The following is a 13,868-nucleotide window of genomic DNA, read 5'->3' on the forward strand; positions in this document are numbered from 1 at the left end:
AGACACTACTACCGCTTCGGAAATAAATGGCGCTCTGAGAGAGAAGAAGCGGCGCAAGAAACTCTCCCAGCATTCTTTTTTTGCGCGCTTTTCAATAAAAATATACAATATTGTACAGTCATTTTTATCGCTATAAAGAAATCTTAATCTAGTCCCAGGCTATCCGATCATTAAGATATTCAGCAGTGGAGTTATAGGATTTACTACAGAGCCATTTTTTTATAAAACATTTAAATTTATTTATAGATAAATTTATTTTACATTAAAAAGTATATATCTCAGAAAAATCAACTTTCATCCATAATAAACTGTAAAAATATTTCACGACTGAGATTAGATCCATCGACCTCGCGGTGTTTCGGCTTCGCAATCACAATGTATGACCGTATGATCATTAAGTTAAAATAGCCGAACTATAATTATTATAAGTTTAAATCTGTCGTCCATAATTTCAATGATTGTCTTACGAATTTTCGATCAGGCCACGTGTCCTCACGCGAGTTTAACATTTTATACCCATCCCAAGAAAAGTGCTAAACGCCGCTAAAGAAGTTTTAACATCAAAAATTTCATTCGTTTTCAATTTTGTAAATGAATATCACATGATTGGGATCACATTGTAAGTTCTATATATTTGTAACGTTTAAATTAATTTGAATTTAGATCAATTTCTGTATAATGGCCTTAAAAATAATATCTGTCAATACTATTATATAATTTATGTGTACAAATAAGTTGATTACTATCGCTATAGTTAACCCTTTCACATAACATTATTCATTTATACATGCTTTATGGGCAGGATTTCGGCTATCAAATTCCACCTTCGCACGACACGCCACAAATTAAGATATCCCCACCATCGCTATGTGGCGTTCCTCCACAGTCCGGTTTTCATGGAGATTTCTTCCATGCACTTACAATAAGCTGTGATATCATCTTCCTTGTGGGGTGTTTCCAGGATATGTGTTGCAGCTATTGAAATTATTATGATACCGAACAACAGCTGTCTCTAGGTCTCGAACGATGCCGCTTACAATATCGGGTTCTTTTTTTTTCCAAATTTCTATATTTGATATTAAAATATATATACAAAATTACTCAAATCTGCTTATTAAAGCAATTTACAATTAAGCCTTATGTATGTAGGTATCAGAAAACTTATTTCTACAAACCCTATCTACGTGTTGGGGGATAAAACTTTATTATGCTTAAAAACTAATACATGAGGTTTGTGGGGGGGAAGTATCGGGTTCTTAAAAAACCCTTCTGTGGGGACTTGTCCATTTTTTCTAGTATTTAAAAATATTGTAGCAACTTTGGCGATTCAATGCAAGTGCATGTTTAGTGCAACGATTTCGGGCATTTCTTGTTTTAGGGTTCTTTCATTTTCAAATTACACAGTAACGCAGTCGGTTTTTTTATAATTACTGTTTGTCTAGAAACTTTTATACACATGACACACAAATATAATAAGACTTGGCATATTATTAACTTATCAGTTGATAGAATAATATTTCGTAACGTCGAATCTCTATTAATTATACTCATATATATATATATATATATATAATACATACTCCTAAAAAATATAACACTCCTTCTTGCTTCTTTGATTACCCATAATTCAAATTCGAATAAATTTTATTCAAAATAGTATATGATATCACTTGATCGTATCACAAAGTCAAAAACCTGAAAAGAACGTGCGCAAGAAACTCAGTGGACTCCTTTTTTTATATAAAAAATATGGTTACAATGTAATATCGTACAATAAAATTACTTATTATGTAATAGCCTGAGGGTGGTCGCTCCATTCCCAATCTGTGGTATCATTAAGATATATGTTATAGTAACCTTTACCACACAACCGTTTTTTAACAATTCTTTGTATTTAGTTATATTAGTAATTGAAGTAGACTTTGCGGTAAACTCATCAAAACCAGTAGTAAGGTCTCATCATCTCTATTAAAACGTGTCCAAACTTGATACAAATATCTCAACTCGTCCACAAGTTCCACTACCAGTAATTGTAGCAGACAGCTGTTCACCCACCAATTAACAAAAAAAAAAAAAAATAAAAAAAAACCGACTTCAAAAAAACTATTCCAAAACATAGATAAAAAGTATAAAAATAATTGCGTATTCTTAGACAATCTGATGAATTAATCTAATTGAAGTTAAGATTATTGTTAAGTCAGTTCACACAGTCGAAAGTTCTGAGGTAACAAACATAAAAAGAAACATACTGACGAATTCAGAACCTCGTCCTTTTTTGAAGTCGGTTAATAATGATTCTACAGAAACACACCTAAAGTATTAGTACTTGTATATTAAATCTATGGTTGAAATCTTATTCAGATTTTTACTTACGTAAAACTTTGTTCAGTGTAAGATTAGCATAATCTTTGAATTCGTTTTTAGGGTTCTGAAGCCAAATGGCAAAAAACGAAACCCTTATGGATTCGTCATGTCTGTGTGTCGGTCTGTCCGTCCGTTTGTCACAGCCACTTTTTTTACGAAACTATGAGAATTATACTGTTGAAACTTGATGTTGAAAATTGTTGATTTTCACACAAAAATAGAAAAAAAAATACAATAAATTTTGGGGGTTCCCGTTACTTAGAACTGAAACTCTTTTTTTTTCATCAACCCATACATGGGGTATCTATGGATGGCTCAAAAATGATATTGAGGTATTTACTATCATTTTTTTTCTAAAGTGAATAGTTCGCGCGTGAGACACTTCCAAAGTGGTAAAATGTGTGCCCCCCCCCCCCTTTAACTTCTAAAATAAGCGAATGATAATAAAAATATATATATATATTATGTACATTAGAATGCAAAATTCCACTGAAAATTGGTTTGAAAGATATTTAGTTTTTTTTTAATACGTCATAAATAGTAAACCGCAATTTACCTTTCATTAAATCAACTCAAATCTAGATTTTTTTTATATTAACTGGCTCCGTCGACTGAATGTCGACGATTCGGCCAACGTCAAGGTGGAGAGATTTTTTATTTTAATTTAGCTGATTGAAGTATATAAAGAGCTGATTTAAAAGGAAATGATCGGTTGATATAGCTGTGGTTTTTTTTTGTGAACTGAAGTACGGTTAGTGATAAACACCCATAATTTTAACTAACTTGTTAGTATCTAATCTAAGTTTAAGGGAGATATGTGTGAATGTAAGTGGGAATATATGCCTAATAGAAGCGTTGAAAGTATGGAGGATAGAGATTACAATTTAATATTATTGTGGGAAACAAATATAGAGTTATTACGAAGTCGATTTGACATCGATCGTATTTGACAGTCGAAAGCTGAGCTTAAGCTATGACAGCCCAATGTAATGTTCGCGTTTTATCAGGTAAGTTTTACGTAAGAAAAGTCCGAGCAAAATCTAAGTGGGCTCTATAGGTTTCAGCCTAATATGTTTTTGATATGAACTATATCTAATATATAAAATTCTCATGTCGCGGTGTTTGTAGTTAAACTCCTTCGAAACGGCTTGACCGATTCTCATGAAATTTTGAGTGCATATTGGGTAGGTCTGAATCGGTCAACATCTATTTTTCATCCCCCTAAATGTTAAGGGTGGTGCACGGCATTTTTTTTTTAATTTTTTTTACTTTTTTTTTAAATTTGTTTGATGAGTTAGCATTAAAAAATACATACAACTTCAAATTTTCACCCATCTACGATCAACAGTTACTTTTGTATCGCGATTTTAATATTGGCAATACAACGTTTGCTGTGTCAGCTAGTAACTATCTATACTAATATTATAAAGCTGCAGTGTTTGTTTGTTTGTTTGAACGCGCTAATCTCTGGTACTACTGGTCCGATTTGAATGATTCTTTCAGTGTTGGGTAGTCCATTTATCGAGGAAGGCTATAGGCTATGTTTTTTTTTTTCAAAATTAGGGATCCGTAATAAAATTGCTTTTTTGTAACACAAGGTGTAAAATCGAAAACCTATTTTTGCGTGCACTGCAAAAACTATTGACAATAGAACAAAATGATGTACAGGCTATAATATAGGCAATATTTTATTACTTATAAAACTATCGCGTGAATTATACTTTATATGGCAAAACAACGTTTGCCGGGTCAGCTAGTATATAGTAATATCTGTTTATTACTTTGTCTTTGTACATTAAACATGATATGAAGGCGTTAAATTTATAAATATGATATGGCTGATGAAATCCTTATATAAACTTATATCATTGAACCTTTAATCAAATGAAGTACCTTGTTAGTCTTAATAATTAACATCTATTTGTAATATTAGTACAACATGCTACTGTAAAATTTACAACGAACATAACTCATGTCATTGCTTCAGCTAACACTTAGCTGTAATTGTTTTTCACATGATATAGCATTCGGTTGTTACAAGAAATAGTTATTAGAAGGCAGCTCAATCACGTTGTTAATTATAATCACAGAATGAGTGAATCACGTAGATATACGTCACATCCTATTTCGAATAAAAATAAAAATGTATTGCTGTTCGTTAGTCTCGCTAAAACTCGAGAACGGCTGGACCGATTTGGCTAATTTTGGTCCTAAATTAATTGTGGAAGTTCAGGGAAGGTTTAAAAGGTGAATAAATAGGAAAATGCTGCTAAATTAAATAAAAACAACAAATTTGTTTTTCCTTTGATGTGTCCATACATAATTTCTATGAGAGAATTTATTGACGCACGGTTTGACAGTTCTGCTGTGAAACAATTTCATTGCGACAGCAGGGTGCATATTTTACGAAGTAATTTTTGATGTTATGATATATTATTGACAAATTCATATAAAAAAATTATTTTATTTATTATATACAGAACAACGTCTGTCGGGTCAGCTAGTTTCGAATACAAATATTTAAATTTGAATTAGAATACATCCAGGAGCGTGCATACCATATAGGCAATAAGGCAGTGCCTACCTCGTTTTGAACCTAAATAAATATAGCAATATTGTTAAAGTTCATTTAGTTCTGTTATTCCAAACTTATCTTAAGGCGAAGAGTAAGCAGAAAACACGCAAACAAGGTGTTTTTAGACAAGTTTTGTGGTGAAAAATAGCATTTTGAGCTATAAACACTACTTTATCCTGTTAAACATACCCTTAAGTTTTACTTGTAGGTTGCTAATGCTTGCTGTTAGTTAAACTTAGCACTCCTAGAGCTATTATGAATTACCAGTTTTATTTGCAGTTAAATAAGTTTTTTCTCGGCATGATGCATTTGTTTAGTATACTGCTCTCATAAAAGTTGTTCTTATAGCTTTTACATTTTTGTGTTGGTACATTTATTAAGATTAGTAATCAATAATGAGGATTGTAAGCAATTAAACTGTTTGCGCCTGTTAAAATGTTAAATTTTCGACGCAAGAATTTTGAAAATATTGGCTTTGTTACATAGGAGCCGCTTACTCATATCACTCAAGGTCGCCGGCATTAAGTGTCGCCTTAAACCAAAAAACCAAACTTATATTGTACATCCACTCATATATTTTTTCCTTACGCTAGATCCTAAAGAGCTGCGGTAGTTTCCAGATTTCATATTCGATATATAACTTCAATATTTAAACCTCAAAACCTAGTATTGTCGGACAACAACAACGCAATTACGACCAGTTAAATCTAGCATAAATACCCAATACCAAACCTTTTAAGATACACTTTTTGATACCTTTTTTTTTAAAGTCACTAATCTCTTATATTTTAACATGAACACCTACTTACTAAACCGAAACCAAAGCTTTTAAAAATAATTTCAGCATTTTGTTTAAGTATTTTGAAATAGTTTAGACTCAGGGGGGCTCAAACGGTCGATCGCATGTGCTTTTTAAGTCGGTCTCGAGAAAAATAACCGATGTAGAACTATTCACAGATTTTGTTTACTAAAATCGTTAATAACGTACCATCTTATAAAAAGTATGTTCCGGACATGCATTGGCATGCAGATTCAACATCCGAAGTCACTTTTTAGTTAAGTGTAGAACTTTAGAACGCGTTTGTTTTGTAAGAACCAATAAACTCGCAATTTTGAATAATTGTGAGTTTTTCATTGATTTTTTAGAGCACACCTACAATTACCTTGACTAAAAAAGTGTATATTATTGTGCGCAAAAGTAATATCTATGTCATCGTGACACTCTACCTAGAAGACAATCCTTCATGACGGATACTTGAAGCCTCTCAGAGTCGATCGATCGTAGTCTAACAATTTTAAGGTAGATCGCCTGCAGTTGAAGCTTGAGCACCCCTGGTTTATATTGATAGGAACAAAATCAATAAAATTTAAAATTGTTAAAACCTATTGATGAAATGCACGTAAAGTATCTGCCTTAAGATCTTTACTGCACTACCACAACATCCTACTAATATCTTCTCTTTCTTGGTGTGCGTCCGTGCAGAATGGGATGTCGCTATGCCAACTTAATGGCTGACAGGCTTGCCCTGCATGTTTCAATATGACAACTCTCTGTTATCCCTACTTAAACATTTTAATGAGATAAAACCTTGAGTTACGAATACAACGGACTACCACTAGTAATTACATATATGCCTTAAAGCCTACTTCACTGAAATATTACCTAACTTTACCTAGTATAGCTAAGTATCTGCGTAAAAATCTGAACCTAAGCATGTCTTTTATTCCAATATGATGATTAATAAGGTAAATCCCCTCGATGAAATAATACCTCATAAAACCATTTTAAGATGCATAGATGACAATTAATACAAGACCACTATCCTTACTGCACTACCACAACATATATAATATATTGATAGGCAGATTGAAACAATATTATTTTATTATTAAATTCACTCACGTAATGGTCGCTGGCAAGCTACCTCTGCCCCCACCGCTCTTCTCTTCCCACTTGCGTCGCCAGTTTTACGCGAAGATGTTCTACTTAAAGACTTTTTACATTAATTTTACAAATCAACATTAGTTGTAGTTTCTTCGATTGGAAAAAAATGATATTTATATTTCAAAATAAAACAAACCCGTAGTACTGCTACTTGTACTGTTATATCTTTATATACATAATTCTTCAATACGTGTGTTGACAGTGAACTTCTCCTAAACGCGTGGACCGATTTGAATGAAATTTTACTGCGTGTGTTTATGTGGATTCGAGGATGGTTTAGATTCACAATTGAACTACCTCCTAAATGACTGGTCCGATTTTGATGATTTTTTTAGACTGTTCCAGTGAATTTGGGATTGGTTTAGATTCTCAATACAGTCGAAATATAATTTTCCTACGTATGTTAGTGATCTCCCTAACGCCTGGACCGATTTTTCAAATTTAACATATGTGTAGGTACAGGACATCTTCTGTCGGGTCCACTAGTGTCATATATTCTTTGGGACCGTGTAGATTTGTTGGTCGTTCAATTTAAAGTATGAATTATTGGTATTTGTATAAGTATGCTTATGTTATTTTTTATTTTTATTTTATTTATTGGGAACAACAAACAACTATACATGACATCTTACTCAATAATTACAATTCTTACAATATAAATACATGTATAATCAACTACGTTATCCACAGATTACTTATTTGTGTTGGAGAAACAAATTCACTAAACTCACCTTATCCCAAAGGTTTTAAAATACATACATATACACATACATAGAATCATACAAATATATATATTAAAACTTATCCACATTATATAACAATATTAGTCACAAAGATTACGAAATTATTTTATGCAACTTGTTAAATATCAGTTTCTTAAAGGTACCCACTCTTGTTTCTAGTATGTCAATGTCAAGGAAGTTTTGGTTATAAGATGAGACCATCCTATGAATTGGAGAGCGCATGCCAGCATTTGTACGACACTTTTTTAAGGCAAAAAGTTGATGAGCGCGTGTAGCCCTAGAGAGATGACGTACAGGAACTCGGTAATACAGCTTGCGTGTTAGATCAATGCAATCATATTTATTATGGCATATGTCGTATAGAATATTGTATTTTTCAAGCAATTGATCATACGAAATATTGGCTCTTGCACATCTGTAATGCATACTGCGTAAAAATCTTTTTTGTATTGATTCAAGATACTGTATGTATTTACTGTAAAGTGGGTTCCAAATAGAAACAGCATATTCAAGTTGTGATCGTACAAGCGTTTTGTATAAAAGTAACAACGTTGAGGGTTTCTTAAAATTACGCATAGTTCGCATAATAAAACCATACATTTTGTTCGCTTTATTGCCTATCCTATCAATATGTGTATCAAGAATTAATTTACTGTCTAGACTAAGTCCCAAATCATGGACATTATCGACCTTAACAAGAGAAGTTCCACAAAGAGAGTAAGTAGAGTTAATAATGTTCTTTTTACGTGTGAAGGATATATAGTTACATTTGTTTAAGTTAAGATCCAACTTATTTTTGTCACAGTAAACACTCAAACGGTCCAAGTCTTTTTGTAGTTGATGACTATCATCTAAGTTGCTAATGGAGTAATATATCTTAAGATCATCAGCATACAGAAGAAAGTTACTAAATTGAAAACATGCGCTGATGTCATTTATAAATAAAATGAAAAGAAGGGGACCAAGAATTGAACCTTGTGGAACTCCGGAGCTTATCAGAACTCTGTCCGACTCATATCCGTTAATGACAACCCTTTGAAAGCGATTGGTTATGTAAGATTTAAAACAATGCCAAAGATTTCCACAAATGCCATAAGATGAAAGCTTTTCTAGTAACAGTTTATGGTCCACTCTATCGAAAGCCTTTCGGAAGTCAGTGTATACACTGTCAGTTTGAGTGTTGTTGTCAATATTTTCAAAAAGCTCTGTAGTACACACTAACATATTTGTAACAGTAGAGCGTCTTTGAACAAAGCTATGCTGATAAGCACCTATGATATTATGCAAACTGGGATAAATAGCCGCATGTACTAATTTTTCAAAAAGCTTCGACAGAGTAGGTAAGATAGATATGGGTCGATAATTTTCAACATATTGTTTGTTATGTTGCCGGTACATTTATTGAATTTTCTAATAACGTCGCTTAATAAGCATAATACAATTGGAATATCTTCTTTTCAAACTTTAAATTTCTTTGTTTAATAACTCTTCATCCTGCACACGTTTTAAGTACTGTTCGAAGGAATCTGACATTAAAAAACAAAAATATTAAATAAGCAAATCAGAGACGTGCAGATAATGATGATCAATTAATGTTTTTAAAAAAATATTTTAATTATAAAAATTGATCTAAAGTAAAAACGAAGGAGGAAACTAGAAAAAGGTGAGGAATAATGTTTGCTTTAAATTAAAAATTGTTTTAGTAAGTACAGTACCATGGTACATTTTAGCTTGAAATATTTTGCTGCCAATACAATATTGGAATATTATGTTTTAATTTGCCATTGCACTGTGCAACATTACAACCGTTTTTTAATAATGTCATCTCATTCTATTTTATAAGGCGATTAAATTTTAATAGCTGTATTTCCTATGTCTGAATTTCAAGCCGTTTCGTACCCAGTTGAACCTAAAAAATTACAATTAAAAACAATGATGTCACCCCTAAAAATAAACGAGTTCTTAAATGCGGTCGTAACTCGTGACACATAATACGAAAAATTTTAATTGTTATTTTAATCGGTGATATTTACAGAACAAACACGTTCCAAATAATGTAAAATTGTGTCAAGAACAGATTGTTACAAATCAAAAACATGGTGTCATCACTCTGTTGACGAAAAACTGTTCGCGGTGGCGTTGTATCAAATGGAATACTAGTGGAAAGAAATTGCCAAGTAGTGTTCTGTCCGCCATCTTGTCGTACCTTCTCAATCTATAATTAATGATTTCGGCCCTAATATGTTTTTAAATAATCAAAAACCAGTTTTTCGCAAACTATCACGCTGTGAGAAATAGCAAAATCAAATTATAGGTATTCCCATAACAACACAAGCGTCCTATGTGTGACGCTTTTCTCCCACCAAACAGGGAGTTATGAGGATATTATCTCATGCAGCGCCTCTGTTGAGCCCCTGCTCATACCCATGTGTATAGTACTGGTGTTAGGATATGTGTAATTTCAAGTGCTTTGCCAAGATTGGATTTGTTATCTGTATTTAGAAGGTAATCAATTTTCTCTTCGGTCAGGAAATGTCCAGCCGCGGAAACTCTATGACTTAGAGAATGCTCCTTATAGAACCATTGTACAATATTGTGTCAATTTTGCGTAGCAGCAATGTTGCAACCGAAGTGGACGGTAGAACGTATGGTACATATCCTTTGTAAGATACAGGATCCACACCTTATAGCAAGAGAAAGACTATCTCTGTGTGGTCTTCTTTAATGTGAGGGACAGAGAGATGAGTATTTTTTTTTATAAAAATAAGGGACGCGACGAGCAGGACGTTTAGCTGATGGTAATTGATACGCCCTGCCCATTACAATGCAGTGCCGCTCAAGATTCTTGAAAACACCCCAAAAATTCTGAGCGGCACTACAACTGCGCTCGTCACCTTGAGACATAAGATGTTAAGTCTCATTTGCCCAGTAATTTCACCAGCTACGGCGCCCTTTAGACCGGAACACAGTAATTCTTTCACATTACTGCTTCACGGCAGAAATAGGCACCGTTGTGGTATCCATAATCTAGCCGGCATCCTGTGCAAAGGAGCCTCCCACTGGTAGTACTTTCATTGGCTTTATTTTGCCGCTGGAAAACTGAATAATTTTCGAAGAAAGGCAACTTTTCCGCTTTTTACTAGCAACTATCGCCTTGACTTCACTCAGGCCGAATAAGATATTATAAAATGTATTTAATGTTAATGCCTGGCGCGTTTTTAATAGCAAAATGTTGCAAACCGACAATTGCTATTGATTTTTAACTCATTAACTTTCATTATACATTTCTGTGGCTTTAGACTACATTATTTCCTAATACTTCCATATTTTTTTTCTTTTGACAAAACAGCGTCTGTCTGGCCAGCTAGTAATTTATAAATAGTTTAAATAGTGTTTGAGTTTATGTATTACGAACAAAAACACATACATTTATGCAAACCTTTTCTCTTTACTTATTGTGAATGCGAGTATGGTACGAATCTGGGGGTTGATTTGAAGTGTTTATCTATAAATATAAAATATATGTATAAATAAATTCAAACGTTTTATAAAAAAAATGGCTCTGTCTCTGTAAATCCTATTACTCCACAGCTGAATATCTAAGTGATCGGACAGCCTGGGACTAGATTATGTTTGTTTTATAGCAATTGCAATGAAAGTACATTATTGTATGTTTTTATTAAAAAGAGCGCAACAAAGCCATTTGTTTCCGAAGCGGTAGTAGCATCTAGTATATTAGAAATGACAACAAAAAGAATTCCAAAGGAATCAATTTTGAGAGAATAAATGCCTTTTATGCCTTTTAAGCCTTTTTATGAGTTGAGTGCTCGGCAATTTTTCATGATTATAATTTACTTGAAGCTATAGTAAAACTATTACCATATACCGTTGCTGTGTATGCACTTTCACAGGCACAAAGTAAATTCATAGATTCTTTTGATTTTACTTTGATGAAGAAATCATATGAGAGGGAGTCGATAAAAAGTTACTAAGTTAGTTATAGTTTCGACTGCCTCATCGGAATTGAATTAATTACATCGGTTAAGATAACGAAATTCCGTAACATGTGGGAAACAGTTGGAGCAGATCCTGGGTGTATGGATGGAGTTGAGTTTTGTTGCTGCATTTATACGTCTAGTTACAGCCTCTTGCTGTATTTATACGTCTAGTTACAGACAACCGAAGAAAACAGGCCTGGATTTTTACTACAGTGTGCGTGTCAAGCTACGTCTTACACTCGCGATTTGTATGTCATTTTGTCTTAGTGTGAGTTGCGTCGCATTGCTCCAACTCAATTTGTTTCGACGTTTTCGTATGAATGATCTATGATTGTACAAGTACATCGAACGTAGAGCATCAATGTGTGTTCCTTACTGATGCGTTTTCATTCCTTATTTATAGTTTCTCCATTGCATGCGTTTATGCGCATCCTCAAGCAGGGCAGGTCTGGATGTTCAAAGGGGCATATTGGCTTATCTTATGTTAGTGAATGTTAGGTGTGGCAAAAGAAGAATGAAATAAGGAGAGATGCGGTAGAAATGAGAGCTCTGATTATTATATAATTTGAGATATAGATTTAAGAGACAGTGACATTATAGGTGTAAAATAAGTAAAAGAGTCTTCTTTTAATATAAAAGAAGGCACACCGACTGAGTATCTTGTCGGTGTGCCTCACCAATTCCCAAATTGGTGAGGGAACCGCTTTTGGTTTTTTTTTAATGATAATAAGGGACGAGACGAGCACGACGTTCAGCTGATGGTAATTGATACGCCATGCCCATTACAATGCAGTGCCGCTCAGGATTCTCAAAAAACCCAAAAGTTCTGAGCGGCACTACAATTGCGCTCGTCACCTTGAGACATAAGATGTAAAGCCTCATTTGCCCAGTAATTTCACTAGCTACGGCGCCCTTCATATCGAAACACAGTAAAGCTTACACTTTACTGCTTCACGGCAGAAATAGGCGCCGTTGTGGTACCCATAATCTAGCCAGCTTCCTGTGCAAAGGAGCCTCCCACTGTCCCACCAATATCCGCGAAACCAGCAAGAGATACGTTGGACTTCAAGGTGGTAGTATGCTCTATGCTCGATGGTACCCGGTACGTAGAAGGAAATCGTAGAATGCCAGTTGTCAACATGATGCTGGAAAATGCGGGTTGTTATTGTTATTAGTTATAGAGTGTTGGGGTCATTTGTAGGGGGGGATATATAATAATATAATAATAATAATATTGACACACTTTTTACACAAATTATCTTGCCCCAAATTAGGCATATATAGCCTGTGTTATGGGTTGCAAGACAATGATATATTTAATACATATAAACATCCATGACTCGGAAACAAACATCCATATTCGTCATATAAATGCTTGCACCTACTGGGATTTGAACTCGGGACCTCTAGCTTCGTAGGTAGGATCGCTATATATGACAGTAGATTGAGTATAGTCCGACAACTTCATGTGCGACCGTCCCACGGGGTGACAGAAGATGGCGTGCTACGGCAGTCTCACGCGTAACCCTTCCCCACAACACAACCGTCTGAAACCCTTATAACTTATAAGGATTAATATAAAAGGGAGTGTGGGAGATGGTCGGTAGTCGAAAGTAATGAAACGAGGTAGGTCAAAAGTACAAAAAATAAGGCATGTATAAAAGGTTTCAGGCTAGTGAAAGAAACTTGATAAAGTGTTTTTGGACATACCTTGGTGGGAGACAGGCATGATTGTATATAAGTACCTAGAATTTTATATGTACTGTATGCTGTATTTTGATATCAAGTTATAATATCGTGCTCTTTGATGATGTCACCAGCGAACATGAAACTTTAATCTACGGAACAAGTTTCAAATAATTAGCATTCATTAGTTTTAAATGAGGTAAGAATTAGATATGTGATATACTACATGAAATACAGAAATTAATTACGACCCGGCTTTTTGTTAGCATACCTTTATGTATTCGTGACAATATATCATTCAAGGAGAATTTCAATAAGATTCACGAAATATTTGTTTTCTTTTTATAAGTTTGAAAATAAATATTAATTATAATAAAAGGTTATTTCACAAGTTTATATTTTCTTCCGTAATTTGCATAGACGAGTAATATCTTGGAATAAATACCTTAGGAAACTAAAATTTATTGAATAAACAATCTCTACAACATATTTCCTAAATTTATATATTAAAACAAAAAAAAATCAATATTATGAATACGAATACTTATATATTAGGG

The 13,868-nt window shown here is 33.6% G+C and overlaps 1 protein-coding gene across 4 annotated transcripts in view; it reads left to right on the top strand.

The window, feature by feature from the left end:
• LOC126976512 (uncharacterized) overlaps nt 1-13,868 on the top strand; it is a 176,551-nt gene that overhangs the window by 30,269 nt on the left and 132,414 nt on the right. The window lies entirely within an intron of this gene.

This window comes from Leptidea sinapis, chromosome 41, assembly GCF_905404315.1.
Source record: "Leptidea sinapis chromosome 41, ilLepSina1.1, whole genome shotgun sequence".
NCBI lineage: Eukaryota > Metazoa > Arthropoda > Insecta > Lepidoptera > Pieridae > Leptidea > Leptidea sinapis.